This window comes from Anastrepha obliqua, chromosome 3, assembly GCF_027943255.1.
Source record: "Anastrepha obliqua isolate idAnaObli1 chromosome 3, idAnaObli1_1.0, whole genome shotgun sequence".
NCBI lineage: Eukaryota > Metazoa > Arthropoda > Insecta > Diptera > Tephritidae > Anastrepha > Anastrepha obliqua.
Genome location: NC_072894.1, coordinates 100,483,943 through 100,499,943, shown reverse-complemented (window position 1 = coordinate 100,499,943; position 16,001 = coordinate 100,483,943). Strand labels below are relative to the sequence as shown.

The window sequence follows — 16,001 nt, the reverse complement described above, 5'->3', positions numbered from 1 at the left end:
CAGTTCCTTGAATGCAAGCGTGCAAGGTCATCCATACTAAGAGAAATTTTGGAAAATGTTCAGTCAATGAATTTCGAATTTAATGGGGAGATTGAGTCGGTACATAGTGCACGTTACATCAGGGTCATGGGAATTAAAAATAGCTATAATCACAGCTGAATGCTTTTGCAAATGTTAAGCTCTGGTGCACTTTCAGTGTTAAGATTTCTCATGCATAAATCTGTGAAAAATCGGCATCAGCAAAATTTCCTTTTGAAATCCTATTATCATAATTAATTGTGTTCGTTGAATGTTTCTGCATCCGAAAATGTATGAAATAGGTATATATCGTTTGAATTATTGAATTATTTTGAAAAAAGCTCTGTTCGTTACTGCCCTCGGTCATAATTTTCGATAGAAAGCTTCGACTCCTTGATTTTATATTTTTGTTTTAATACTTTAGTAACAAGAAAATGTCACTGCTTTCTGAGTTCTCCACTGATAAATGTATCAAAAAATTAAAAAAAAAATTTATTGTTATTATTTTTTAATTTTAATTTTTTGTTATTTATTGAAATTTTAATTCGAATGCAAACTGCTTAAAATATTCCCAAGATTTAGTTTTAATATCAGCTGAGTATCAATAGAGCAGCAATTGTTAACTAACTTCTAGGTGGCATAAAATTAATTACCCTACCGGAAAATTTGTAATTTTTGCAAATGACGCCGTACGTCAATTTGATTTGACACTTGTGAAGCAGACAGCTGCAGCATACAAACAAACAAGCAATGGAGCGCGCAAAGGTAAAAAAAGATTTCCAACGCTGAAAATAATTTTTTTTAATTTAGTAACAATATTGAAAAACAAAATTGGATGATTAATTTAGCGCCACTCTATAAAACAGGCCTATTTTCTTTAAGAATCTTGGCAAGCACTTCAAACACGCTTCTTAAATAATCAACTCTAGGGACTTTTTTGACAAAATGTGCTTTCATTTTATCCGCCTTTATCATTACTTCTCTATCACAGGAGTATTGGTCCCCTTATCGGGCGAACAACCCAACTGTCAGCTTGTTTATTATGCCATCACAGCAATAATACAAACCGCATTCGCAGATATACAACCCCATATTTTTCACTTGTGCGTATGTGTGTATGTAAATCTCTTATTCTTGCGGTTAAGGAAAGACAATCGCGCACAAATATAGACATATCTGCTAGCACGCATACATACATATGCATATGTAGATGTATGCTAAGGGTAGAGAGCTGCTGCTGCTGCTGTGCTTTATGAGCCGCTTGGTTGGTTTGCTTTTGTGGCCTGCCTTTTACGCTGCTGCCTGTAGGCTGTTGTTTGTTAATACTGAACTCCTGTATGTTCGCATGTATATATGGTTGTATTGGTGTGTATTTATAAGCGCCTTCATCGTTTTGTAAACTTCATCACTCGGCGGATTAAGTTGACTGGCATCCCTTTTCGCTTATTGTAGGTATCATGTTGGCTTACAGCTGACTTTGCTTTGTGACTTCTGTCGGTACGCATTGTCACAGATAGAATAAGAGAGACGAGTGAATTCGTCGTATGTGGATAAATATTTGTGTAATCAGATGAGGCCTTTTGTATGAGTGGCACCAAATACCCTGCAGTCGAAGCTACTAACTCTGAACTGTCTTAAACCTCGTTGTTGCACGAGTTTGTCTTCCATATTTTTTCAAAGCTAGTAACTGGAATTTTGAGTATCGCTATGTCCTGCGAAATGTCAATTGCCAGTTCAGGTACTAGCATTTAATGAACTATTAAGCTGATACATCAGTTTTATAGTCGCTAACGAGGTAGTACCAGTTGACATAAAATTAATCACTCTTTCGGAAGTTTTGTAATTTGTGCCAATGGCGTCGTACGTCGATCATATTTGACATTTGTGAACATCAATCAGAATCGTTTTTTGTTATTTGGCACAAAAAGTTATTCAAAAACAGAATCGGTCTTATGCTAGTGCCTACGGCGTATTCTATGCATCTAGTGGTCCAAAGCAATTACCAACACTGATCTTTGGGATCAGGGCAAGGAACTACCCATCCAGTTGTGTGCAGCTGAGGCACTTTATGTTATGCTCTACCTGTTACAATAGACTTCCAACTAGACTTACAAAATATAGAGGTTTTTGTAATGCTAGGATGTTTGGTTATAGTCTTATCTTAGACAACAAAAGGCCTAGTAGCAACTCATCAGATTTTATTAAAAGTAAAGTACCCCACGTGAAAGTAATGGGATTTGAATTCAGTAGTCAAAGAAAAAACAACTGAATTTTACACTGACGGATCTAAGAAGGACCCGCTCGGCACCCTCGAAAGCCCTTGAAACCTCCAAGTCTTGTCACCTAGGAAATTGGAATAGTATTTTTCAAGCGGAAGTTTTCGGGATAAGCCAAACTTGCAGAATAATTATAAACCCTCCACAACAACTTTCGGAGGCATGTAGTTTTTTCAGCTATAGCCACCTACAACCAATTCAAAAATCGTCAGACCATGAAAAGAAAAACGTAAAGCTTTAGCGCGCACGACAGACATCACTCTCATCTGGGTACTTGGCCACAGGAGTATAGAAGGAAATGAGAATGCTGATGACCTAATAAGACAGGGGACATCTTCTAACGAATCTGAAGCGGTAGAAATTCTTTGTCCACAAGGCGGGCTCAAAAGGGAGACCTTCAATGTATTCCAAAAACAGGCCGCTGACATATGGAGGAATGGACGGTTACCTGCAAAATAAGTAAATAGACGTGATCCAATTTCAACAAATCCAGCTCTGACGAGCTATTAAGGGAGCCGTGAACAGACATATTCAGAATTACGTCAACAATAACCGCCACTGGCCTTTGGGAGGCTATGCCGGGAAGATGTGGTGACCGTGCAACGATAGATATAGGAGCCCAAATCAAGAAGAATCTAAGGAAATAAATATATGACATAGGCAGATTCACAGTCAAATCAAGATGGCTCGATTAATAAAAAGCAGCGGTTCTACAAGTGGAGTATCAAAATTGCATCTTTTGTGCTTTTAGGTCTGAGTTGTGCCAACATCTCCACAGCCACCACGCATCCAGTCTTAGAAAAAACTTAGAATATAACTGATTTCTGCAGACAGGCGCTGAAATGGAAGGAGCAGACGGGAAGGCCGAGGCTGCATAGAGAAGAGAAGGCTTAAGGAAATTAAAGTTATTGTTAAGAATCTTACGCGATGGAAACGATTTGTGGAGGCCCTATGCTCCATTTAAGATAAAAAAGAAGAACAAAAATGAAAAATAAATGGTTTTCATAAATTGTGTGTTTTTTTAGCTGAATGAGAACTATAGATATAGATAACTATGGTTTGACAACTGAAAATAGCAAACTGTGTTGACATTTCTGTTTAGTAAGGTTTGGCAGGTCATCCTGACGTCATTATTTAACGCCAGAACAACCATTTCAAGTTGTGGAAATTTATTTGTATAAAATAAAATAAAATAAAAAATAAATTAAATAAAATTAACTGTTATGTTCATAGAACAGTAGCGGCACCATAGGTCCTTATTTTTTCCGAAATTAAGAAGAAGAGGTGAATGGCAATCGCCAACGAGTCATACTGACTGAATTTTTTTTGCAAAAAGTAATCAGCTAAACATGGACGACATTTGGTTTCAACAAGATAGTGAAATTTGCCATACAGTGCGCTAACAATCGATTTATTGCAATATCCAATCACCATATTAATTGGTGTAAGTATTTAAAAATTGGACTAATCAAATGGACGATGTAACTCGTAGCCACGTCGGGCATATGCCAGATATAATATTCAGGAAATAGATGCCATAAAATTATCTGCAAGATTATGATAAAAATAAAAAAAAATCATTCCAACAATATTTCTATTCTTATAATCGGTCACTTTTCAACTGGTACAATTCCGGTGCTTCTCGTACTACTCGTAGTAAGATTTCTTAAATCAGATACCAACTCTGGAAGTTTTACTCGTTTTGCTTCTTACTGCAGGGTACTCAACTTGGCGCACAGCATTCATATATACACACACATATACATATACCCACATACACTCAACCACATGCAAAAATTCGTAAATTTTTGTTAGCCGCAGCAGCTGCTTTTATAAGCATTAAATACATATAATTGCTTGTTGGATCTGTTTTTCGTGTATTTGTGCCTGTCCTTTTGGGGAAATTTCTGTCAACGACATTTGGTGCGTTGTGGTGGAAACTCTTTTCAGAAATTACAGCATTTCCTATTATTTTTATACAAATGCCATTTACTTTGCGGGCAGCTGAGTTTTTATGTATTTTTGCTTATTTTTGAGGATAAGTTTTTTTATTTAGGTATATGGATGTTATTTAAGGATGAGGATTTTATAGACATATATACTTCCACATATGTATGTAGAGCATCATATGTAGGGGTATATGTAAAGTAGCATCTTTTTTCTTTGTATAAGGAAGATTTTCAAAAATTATATTGCCAAATAAGTAATGAATGTGCGTAAAGAGGGAGAAAAATGCAAAATACCTGCATCATTGGTTTTTAAAAATATTAATGTCAAATAATTTTTTTTTTTAATTTTTCGAAAACTTATTTTTGTATTTGTGTAAAAATATGGGTAATGGATCGAACTGATAAAAGGCAGTTAATGTGTGAACTAAAATGCAGCCATTCCATACGAAATGTAACAAAAAGTGGTCAAGTAGTTGATGTCAAAATCCCATTACGTGAACAATGGAATAAACCAGAGATCATTCAATGACTGATATTTTCTTTACCGTTGAGCCCAAGAAATAAATAGGTTCTGGAGCGAATGATAATAAGTATCATGGGTGGAATGGCAACTGCGGAAATTTTGGCGAATCCGAAGTTGCAGAATGGATAAATGAGAGGAGATGGAGCGGGAAACAGATGGGAGTTTTTAGTGACAGTCAGGTTGCACTAAAGACTCTGAAGAACGCAAAGAAAACTTCAAAGATTGGTCAAGAATGTAAGAATGTCATGTTGAAACAGAATAAGCTTTTACTTATATGGGTACCAAGACACCGCGGTTTTCAAGGGAATGAAATTGCCCATAGCTCAACTGGGCATCATGTATTATATGCAATTTACCTAAAGACCGATGGTCCAGTTTAGACCGCTGCAGAGCTGCAAAGTATTTTGTGACAATCCCGAAGAGAAAACTGTCGAACTTTCTTCTAAAACTGGGAAGAATAGACGTTTGTTTTATTGTCGATATTATTGCAGGACACAATCTATGGGATCAGCATATGAACGCCATTGGAATCATTGAGGACCCAATTTGCTTGTCTGTCACTTTCATGTCTATATTTTATCCTATCTCTTTCCTTATTTTACTTTTAGCTGATATTTAAGTACGTGCGATGTGACGTTAAAGCATAAGTCGGATATTTTACTCAATTGTTAAATTTGTCTTTGCGCTCAGACTCTCTACCCACTTAATATTTGCATTTAAATTCTGTTAAGGAAACTTTTTTTCATTTGCTAAAATATAAATATCGCATTGTTATTAAATCGTCAAAAATAACGAATGGCAGTGAAGATAAATCCACATTTTATTAAAATTTCCATCGAGTTTAAAATTCTTTTTCGAAGGCAAGAAGTAATTTTTCATTCATGCGCAACTGAGAAACCATTTCACATCATAAGCCACCATCTCAAGTGCATGATAATCATATTTCTACTCCACTTTTCCTGCTGCGTAATTCATATACTCATATATGCATCCCAGTAAACAAATGTTTAAGTTTTTTTAAGACAAAATTTTTTTATGAAATATATTTTAAGAGAATTTAAAAGAAAATCGATCGATTGTTTATGAAAATTTGCAGTTCTTTTGGAATATATATATATTGAATTCATCGAAGAATTTTTTCTTAATGCGTTATTTTTTTTAAGAAAACTTTCAAAGAAAATTGGTCGAGAATTTGCAGTTTCTATGCTTTGAAAAATATATTGAATCGATCGTTTAAAGTAATTAAGAAGAGTGGATTAATTATAATTCGCTCTGTGTTCGAATTGCTCCCGAAAATGCGCAACTCTAAGTGCGAAAGAGTAATAAATCTGATTTTCAGATATTGTTAGAGGGTCTGGCTGGATTTCAAGCGCATTTTCTCCACTTTTGCTGTCTATAATTTTGATGAACTGGTAAAAGGATTAAAAAAAATAAACGACCAGTTTAAACGAAGCCAAGCACGTTTTGTCCTTACTTTTCTATAGGAAATAAAAAATATTAAAAATATATAAATAAAATAAATATTCAATTTTATTTTAGAAATAATTTTTTGCTATAAATCTTCAAAATTAAATTTACCATTTTTCGGGGTTTTCTTGGTTCCCATAGAAGGTAGGTGAAATGGTTGAAGTCCCAGTCTGAAGCGCTAGTTTGATACCGTTATGAGACCACCAACAGACAGATATCTACAACCAGCCAGAGCTGTTTATGTAATGGAAAAGATTGATGGGATTTAGGTTGGCACACTGCTCCAGGCTGTCGAAGAAAGGAGTGCCCGGTGAGCTTAATTGCCTAGCTGCCAAACCCGGATATTTACAGGAAAACTGCTCAACAGTCTCGTTCTCTGAAAGGTCCCCACAGCTTCTGCAATGGGAGTAGAAGACAAATGTTTGAAATTTATTATTCTTTTAGAATTCACATGAAGATAAATGTTTAAAATTGAAAATTATTTTAGAATTTTTGCTTCGAAAAAGAGTTGTCATTGCAATTTTGCTTGCAGTATTTTCGTTGGATTTGAGATGCTCCAGTTTTCTACGAGTACAGTTTAGCTATGCAACAATTTGTAGATAAAATATATTTTGCGTAATATTTCCAGCACCGAAACTTATTGACAAGATTAAAAATTCTTTTTTTATATTTTTTTCTGACGCTATTGGGTGTTTTCTTCCATATGAAAAAATGTCGAGCGTTCGTTATAGGCAAAAAATGCACAAGAGCACGAAACAAAAGTTAAACAATTTTTAAAATTGTTTTTTAATTTTAATTTCTTGAAATTTATCAAAAATACCAAAATTCATTGGCCTACAACTTTGTATACTCAACATTTTGAAAAAAAAAAACATTTTATTCAAAATTTGAATATTTACAATTTTATAAATTTTAAAATTTATATTTAAAAAATTTATAAAAAAAAAACTAATTTTCAAATTTCTGTAACCCTACATGCTCAACATTAAAAAAAAGAACTTAATATTTCAACATTTACAGATTTATAAATTTTAAAATTTATTTATAAAAATTTTAAAGTTATTTTTGTTATTTTACACATTTTTATAAATAAATTTAATCAGTTTTTATTTATATGAAAGTTTTTAAATTTTTATTATTTTATAGGTTTCTTATTGTAAATAAATTTTCAAACTTATAAATTTTCAAATTTCAAATTCAAAAGTTTTTGTTTTTAAAATATTGAGTATGGCGAATTATAGGCCATTGAGTTTTGGTGTGTTTGGTGCAAGTTTCAAGTAGTTAAAATGTCGCGTTGATTTTTGAAGAAAATTTGTTTTGGTTGTGTTTAAATTGTTAAATTTACTTGTCTGATAAATTTCTTCCTTGCTAGAGTTCAAAATTTAGTGTGAAATCTGACTCAGTGCCTTATAAAATTTAAAAAATTTTAAATTTACTTATCTGACAAATTTCTTCTGTGCTAGAATTAAAAATTTAGTACAAAATCTCACTCAGTGTCTTATAAAATTTTAAAACTTACTTGTCTGATAATTTTCTTCCTTGCTAGAGTTCAAAATTTAGTACGAAATCTGATTCAGTGCGCTATAATATATACATATAACCGCATACTAAAACCACTAAAAAATTTCTAAATTATTACGGAAAGTAGCTTTCAAGCATCATTTAAAACAGCATTAAATTTTTATATTTCATATCTGAATATGTATTAAATTTTTGAAATTTTTTCAAAACTTTTGTAACTAGTTGAAAGGTTTAAATTTTTTTTTAATTTCGCAAATTTTCGCTTAGTGGGTTTTCATTCATCATTCGGCAGGCTGTGTTGTTTCGCGTTCCGTATATGCACCGTTGTACTCATTATGATGAAGTGGCTCGAAGCAACATTTGTCATTATTGTTCGGTAGCAGGCGTTCGCTGTTCATGCGGCACGTGACAAGCCATGATGCTTGTACTAATAAATTTCAAGTGTACGCAGTGCTTGTTTTTCACTAAATTTTGTTGTTGTTTGCTGACAGCTCATTCTGTTCTTGCTAAACATATCAATTCATACAGACATACGTACATACAATACAAGCCATTTGTTTAACCAAATAATCGTTGAAGTGCCAACTTTTGCTTCACTTTTTAGTTTCGCTTTCAATGGCCATCAATTTTGTTAGTAGATTCTGGCGGAGTATGGGTCAAAAGGCTCCTTTGGGTGCACTTATCTGAAATTACACTTTCAATTTCGTAATTTCCCACATTTTTTTGTAGAAAAACGTGATGTTTCTCATAATCGTAACTTTGGTTAAATTTCATGTGAAAAATGTCTGGAATTTAGTTGGTGTTAGAAAAATTAAAAACATTGTTTATGCCGTAAAAGAAAAAAATGTAAATAGAAAAAACGCAAGACGAGCAAACTGTGTCGAGTTGAGTTTGCTATAGCGAGACTGTCAAAGTCTCTCTGAAATTAAAAAAAAAATTTTTTTGTTAACTTCAAATCTACTCTGTATGCTTTTTGCTCCAGCTTACATGCACATTTTTACTCAAATTAACATACAAACATTCACTTGATGCTTGCTTAGACCTCAAAACACATCCTCGCATTCTCCCGCATGCTTTCATTTGAATCTGAAGTTTTCGTGGAAAAAAATTCGAATCCAAAAATCCGCAAGCTAATGAAGACATCATCGTATGTTGGTTACACGGCAATTTGCAGAGGAAAACACCTGCATTCATACACCTGGACACATATCTACTCATGTATGCGTCTCCATGCCTGCTAAAGATAATCAGTGCGTTGCTGAGAATACGGCAATATGTCACAATGAAAAGCTTGTCAAATCCAGTGGCCACTTATCACACTTACCTTACATGGTATGCTCTTAAGCAAATGACTCTAGATGTATGTATTTGTGTGTATTTATGTGTAATATCAGATTTGCTGCTTTTAGCTCAGCTTACTTACTCATACTTTGCAAACAACCTCTTCCACTCGTCAATCTTATTTTTGCGTTGACTTTTGTTTTTAGGAAAAATTTAGCAAAATGATGGCATTTTCAGTCAGTCTGAATGGTTAAATATTCATACCTGCAATTTAGTGGCTGGAAATTTATTTAGGCAGGTACGCTTATGTAGTAATTCAAAAGTAGCTTTTAATATTAGAGAGACATTTCAAACAGTTTGAATGCAAATAAATTGACGTTGTGTCTATACGTATTTGTAGGTACAGTTAGCGCCAAAAGATAATTTTTGACTACTTATTTATTTACGTTGTAAATCAGTTTTTTTACGAATATTTAGTTCATACTACAACAGAAACCATAGAAATCAAAGTTTTGAACTTTGCATAAAATTTGTAAAAATTTTTAGAAAAATTTCGGGTATGTAGTTTTATAGATTATGAAATTTTGGTATAACAAAGTGCAAGTTTTAACTGGTTAAAAATTTCGTTGATTTTTCACCATTTTTTCTAGTGACGGGGTTGGGTGTTTTCTTCCACATAAAAAAATGTCGAGCGGTTGTTAAATGAAGAAAATGCACAAGACTGCGCTTCACGTTGTCGTAAGCGACCCACTTTTCATCGCCAGTCACCATCCGCTTCAAAAACGGGTCGATTTTGTTGCGATTCAGAAGCGATTCGCATACATCCATACGGGCAAAAAAGTTATTTTGCGTCAAGTCGTGTGGCACCCATACATCGAGCTTCTTTTTGAATCCAAGCTTCTTCAAATGGTTTATAACGGTTTGATGACTCATGCCCAGCTCTTCTCCGATGCTACGGCTGCTACTGTGCCGGTCTCTTTCGATCAATTCAGCGATTTTATCGCAATTTTTGACGACAGGCCTTCCGGAACGTAGCGCATCTTCGATCACCTCTGCACCAGAACGAAAACGTTGAAACCATCGTTGTGCGGTGGAAATGGAAACTGTATCGGGTCCATAAACTGAAAGTTGAAGCCAAACAAGATCTAAATATTTCAGCAACCGAAATTTTGTTACCATAGACAACGCTATTTCTTCACTGGCTGGGTTTTGAAACATTTGGAAAGGTTTACCGATTGGCTGAAAAATAATATTTACCAAAAAAATGCGTCTTTGGATAGAATGCTATGTTTAAGAGCATGTAAGTAAATTTGCAACCTCCTTTAAGAGGATAAATCATCGCTTAACTACCTAGAAACTTAAAAACTAATTTTTTCAAGAACAAATCTGTAATACTAACCAGAAAAATTTCAAAAAATTTATATACACATACATTTTTGGGGTTGCCGAATCCGAATTTTATTATATCGGATGACTTCAAGCCATACGAGCTATAGTTTGGTGCGACTTACTATTTGCTGTGGATTTTGAGCGTCATTGGTTCATAGTTTTTTGAAAAGGACTTCAATGGCGAATGTTTCAGATCGTCAGTCCGAACTTATTTCATTCGAATTTCTTATTTTCAATTGTCCTTAGACGGTCTGTAACCGTTGTTAACTGTCTTTCTGTGCGTAAAGCTGGGAAACATCGATATATCTAGGCTCTGGTTGTAATTAGATGGCGTCACCTATCGTACGTAGCGACTCGGCGAGATGTGAAATTCGTGTAAGTGTTCTGCAATTGGCGGCTGCGATCATGCAACTTGTCACCTCTCGCTTATTTTCTGTAACGTTTTGCTTCTCTACGTTTTATTCTCCTCTAACAAGCTAACCATTTTGGTTAAACTCAAGTCCAACATTTGAGATGCTATTGCTGGCCCACATATCGGGCCATAAAACAAATGCCAACTCGAGTTTGAATATATACAATTTTTTATTTCTTCAATTTTTCTGAATTTTTCATAAAAATACCCCTATTTAAGGATGTGCGTGGATATAATAAAAAAAACTTAACTCAGGCCCAAGCAATGGATTTTGCATTTTCTTAAAGTTAATATGTTAAAAATATTGTGAGAAAATTTTAAGTTAATCCGAAAAATACTTTTCGAGTTATTCAACAATTAACAAAGGACGCTCGGGCGCTCCGGAGCAAATAGCAACATTTTAAATGTGTTTTTCTCAAAACTAGATTTTTTGAATTGATGATCACTGTAACTTGAAACGAGCTTGGTAGATTTCAACAAAATTTATACTGCCTTTCACAAACATAAAAAACTTCGGCCTGATCGAAATTTTTTGTCCAAGTTTTCGATTTTTTAAACTATTAATTGTCGGTTTTTTCTCGAAATTCTGAAAAATATTTCCTGTGCCTGCCATATTGTTAATCTTGAAAAAAAGCTTCGATCAGGCACAAGGATATTTATTAATAAAACTAATTTCTCTTATCCGATTAATTTTAGATGAATCTCCAAGGGCTTGTGATGATCACTGCAAAGGACTTTTGGAGAAACGGGTTCCACACAAACAGTGATAACTTGTAGAAGTAATAATTTTTAGTTTTGAAATTTTGTTAAAGTCAAGTCGAAACATGATGTATTAATGCCATGTTTTTATTTTTGTAAAATAAAGCAACTGACTAGCAAAAAACTAAATTGAAAGCCATCATTTATTCGGGCCTCTGACTACCATTAACCCCTTAACTTTTAATTTCTCTCAAAATTTTCGTAAATTATTTGAAATTTTAAATTTAAAATTTTAAATTGTGTATTAAAATTATATTTTTTTATATTAGTTATTTAAAATGTTTAGCGAATTTTTCAGTTCTTTATAATGTAGCTCAAAAAAAATTCTATTTACAAAAAATCAGCTTAATAAAATCAATTAGCGAAGTAAAATGAAATAACTGGCAGCAGCTATTCGATAGTAGGAAGTAATAAATGAAAATAAATTCCTTATTTTTAAATGGTTCATATTTACATTGTCTATTTTTCTTCAATTATTTCACAAACTCATTTTTATTCTACTTCTTCTTGTTTTTTTAGCTCACCACAATTTGTGCTATAAATTTCGTATTCCAGTTTCAATGCAAGTTACTCAAAGGATAGCTTTTCTTTATTGTATGTGCGAGTATGTTAACATTTCTACTTTCATTGTTTTGATTTAATTCTCTTCATTAAATTAATTACGGTCGATGGCCTTAGGTTGACAGGCAGACTACACAAGGCCGGCTTTACCAAGCAACCGACTTTAGGTCAGCCAAAGAGTTTGCACTTTTCTTTTTCTACGTATTTATTAAAGGTCTATAGAAAGAGGGCAGAAAGCTGCAGAAAAAGGACGCCTTAATTGTCTTTGTCATTATTCGCATATATAAATGTATGCGTGTACGCATTGCGGTTGTCTGCCCGAAGAAGTGCCTGCCTCTTGATAATAAATTCGAATAATTTGCATTAATATCTAAGTCGGACAATGGAATAAATTGTGGTGAAGAAAGAACAAAATTGTGGGCCTGTAATTGTTTTTGACCACAATACATTTAAATACATGCAATTTATTTAGGTTTGAAGTGTTCTGCGGTTTTTGATTTTGATTGTAATAAAAAAATATATATATTTTTTTTCATGAAATCCGGATTTTTTAGGTGTAAAGAAGTATTCGGGTTGAAGAGGGACAGTACTTATATTCCATTTAGTGCCACCTTCTCAACTCCGCATTAAAATCTATCTTCTCTTCGAACACATTTTCATTTTCTTTCGTTTGTATACATCCAACAACTGGTCAGGTTGATAGGCAGACGGACAAACAGATAGATCTGACTACATCCATTCCCTTTGTTATTCCTCTTGTCGTTTAGTATACATCTACATACTATATACCTATGTATGTGTGTGCATCTGTCTTGTTAACTTCGGGCTGCTACAAACTGCGGTAATGAACGAATCGCATGACTGTAAAAAAAATCCAAAAAAATGTAAAATGTGGTTTAGGCGAAGGTGGTCGTAACGAGGCAAATGTAAACTGATTCTTAATTTTGAACTGTTTTCACACATTTTTTACTTTGAATTGAATAAAAGTAATTTTCCGAACTAAATGTATGGCCTTTTTAATTGGTTCCACTTCGAGTGCCGGACCCTTTATAGACGAATTTATATATTTAATTTATTTTTGTAAATAAAATTTCTGCTAAAAATTTATACTTCTCACCCAAAAATTTCTTCTTATTCTTTTTTATTTGCAGGTAATTGAAACGCACTTCTAAAATTTGGAATACGCTTTGGCGGCCGAAAACGAAAAAGTTGTCAACTATTAAATTGGTTATTTGAGTAAACTATAAGTTAAATATAAGAGAAAATCGTAAATGAATAAGAAATGAATAAGTGAATTAGAAATGTAAGTATTATACAATAAAATAAAAATAAGCTAATTTAAATACACTGAGAATGATTGATAAATAAATAAAAAAGCAGCACAGTTAGCTTGCAGAAGTCCGCAGCACCAGCAGCCAAAGTATACACTATGAGTAGTACCCCCTGGATAATACTTCCCCTAGCACTATAATTTGTATGCGTACGCTTGCTTGTCATGTACACCCCCCGAATTATAAGCACAGCACTTGTTTTTTATAAAAATACATACTACAGCAAAACCCATATAATGCAAGGTTTAAAATTTTACACTCAATTTTCAAAGTTTTACATTTTTTAATCAGAATTTTTAGAACTTTTCTGGGTATGTAGTTTGATGAATGAATTTCAGCTTAACAAAGCACACGTTTCCATCGAAATTTCACACTTCTTATTAAGAACTCTCCATAGAGAAGAAGATAATGTTTTCAAAACGGCTTATCAATGGAATCCGCAAGGAAGTGCACGCAGCGGTCGCCCATGCAAAACATGGCCAAGCATGGGTGCGCATAATCACCTATGATGTTCCACCTGGAACCAAATCAGACGCATAAAGACTGAGAGAAATCGTTGGAGAACATTTGTTTCCGCCCTACAAGGTCCGGCACTGGAAGTGTAACCAATTAAAATGGTATAAATTTAATGTGGAAAATTACTTTTATTCAATTCAAAACAAAAAATGTGTGAAAATAATAAAAATTAAGAATCAATTCACTTTTGCTTGATATGACCACCTTTTGTCTTGACTATGGCCTTGAGACGGTCCAGCAACGAGTCGCAACCTGCCCGAATATGACTTGCAGGTATTTTGGCCACTCGAGGACAATGGCTTTTTCAGCACCTTGGGATTGGTGAATCTGGTAGTACGGACCTTGCTCTCCAAAATAACCCAAAGAGAATAATCCATCGAATTCGCGTCTGGTGAATTTCAGAGCCATTGTATGGACGTTATGAAGTTCGGAACGTTATTTTTTACCCATTCCTGGTTCACTCGAGCCTTGTGGGACGGTGCCGAGTCCTGTTGAAACGTATATGGTCTGCCACCGAAATGCTTGTCTGCCTACGGCTTCAAAGCAACCTACAGAATATTTTCTCGATAATATTCGGCATTTACCTTCACACCAGGCTCGATAAAAATGATTGGCGACCGCCCGTCTGCGGTTACAAATAAACCCTATCGTTTTGGGAGCTTACAAATTGAAAAATTTTCTCGTCAGAAAACACATTATTCGGAAATTGACCGCTTTCGGCCAATCGAAGCAACTCTTTCGCTCTCTTAAGTCTGACTTGTTGCTGCTTTGATGTGCATGATGCCTTGGCTTGACTTTAAGATCATTTTCCAGAACGCAGCGGATGCTACGGTCAGATATTTTCAGTTCTTTCGCCATTTGATTGGCACTTCGTCGGGGATTTCGCTCAAGTCGCTTCTACACTTTTTGAACCATTTCACGTGACGCTGCAGTCTTTTGATGACCACCTCCATGACGTTTCGCGAAGCCACCAGTATCATTGTAACGAGTAATGGTGATGCCCGTACATCAGCCGCGCGAGCGGTCTGAAGTTGATTCCACTTCGAGTGCCGGACCCTGTATGTTCCGACTACAAGCAATAAAATATGCTTTGGGATGATTTTCGTATACAGGTTGTTTATTTTGAATTGAGAATGTCATTGAAATGCATTTATAATTTATCAAGGGCGGAAAAAATTGGTTTTTTCAGAAAAACTGTGTGGTTGCAGTTTCATAGCCCTGGAATTTCAGTATAATAAAGTTTAAATTTCAAGTGGCCCAAAAATAACCCTGATTTTCAACAATTTTTTTTTCCTGGCGCTCTTGTGCTTTTTCACCATATAACGAATGCTTCTTTTTTTATATGGAGTTAACATCAATTTTTGTGACTTCATCTCTATTTTCACAATTTGTTTACGATACATTTTTATATTTTCGTACCATTTTTTTTTTAAATTGTTCACTCTCCTCTCACAACTAACTTCTTTAATTAATATTTAATAAAAAAAAAACATAAAGGCATAGTTTACGTTTCACCGCAGATTTATTGTCAAACAATCATAGGTTAGGTTTGGCAGCCGCATCACACCTAGAAACAGCGATGCTACTTAGACCACGAAATGGGTCCGTTGTGAGCCGCAGGGGCTGGGCTCCATTTCCCTCTCCATATTGAACCATCCTGAACTTTTGACAAAGCGTAAAAGGTTCTTGATACCTAAAGCGTATATATTCTCTATACTCATTAAGAAGTAGGATCTTAAATATCGATCCCTGCTTCTGGCTAGAGCCGTGTATGTGCAAAACAGGTGTTGAATTGTTTTCATTCATGCAGCTACGACAGAAATTGTGCATGTAAACGCCTAATCTCCTTGCATGATTTCTTATGGGACAATATCCTGTGAGGGCCCCTACTAAGGCCCTAATTTGAAGTCAACTCAATTTTATAATATTGATGGACAGACGTAGATTTAGCCTTGGCCATGTTTGCCTAGCAATATCACAGGTATTAACACCAATCCA

The 16,001-nt window shown here is 34.4% G+C and overlaps 1 protein-coding gene across 1 annotated transcript in view; it reads left to right on the top strand.

Annotated features, from left to right (window-relative positions):
- Positions 1 to 13,378, top strand: part of LOC129241127 (neuropeptide SIFamide receptor) — a 93,273-nt gene extending 79,895 nt beyond the window's left edge. The window contains exon 3 of the mRNA XM_054877308.1: positions 13,308 to 13,378. The gene's annotated coding sequence lies outside the window, so the exon portion shown is untranslated. The remainder of the gene's footprint in view (positions 1 to 13,307) is intronic.
- Positions 13,379 to 16,001: the final 2,623 nt, after the last annotated feature.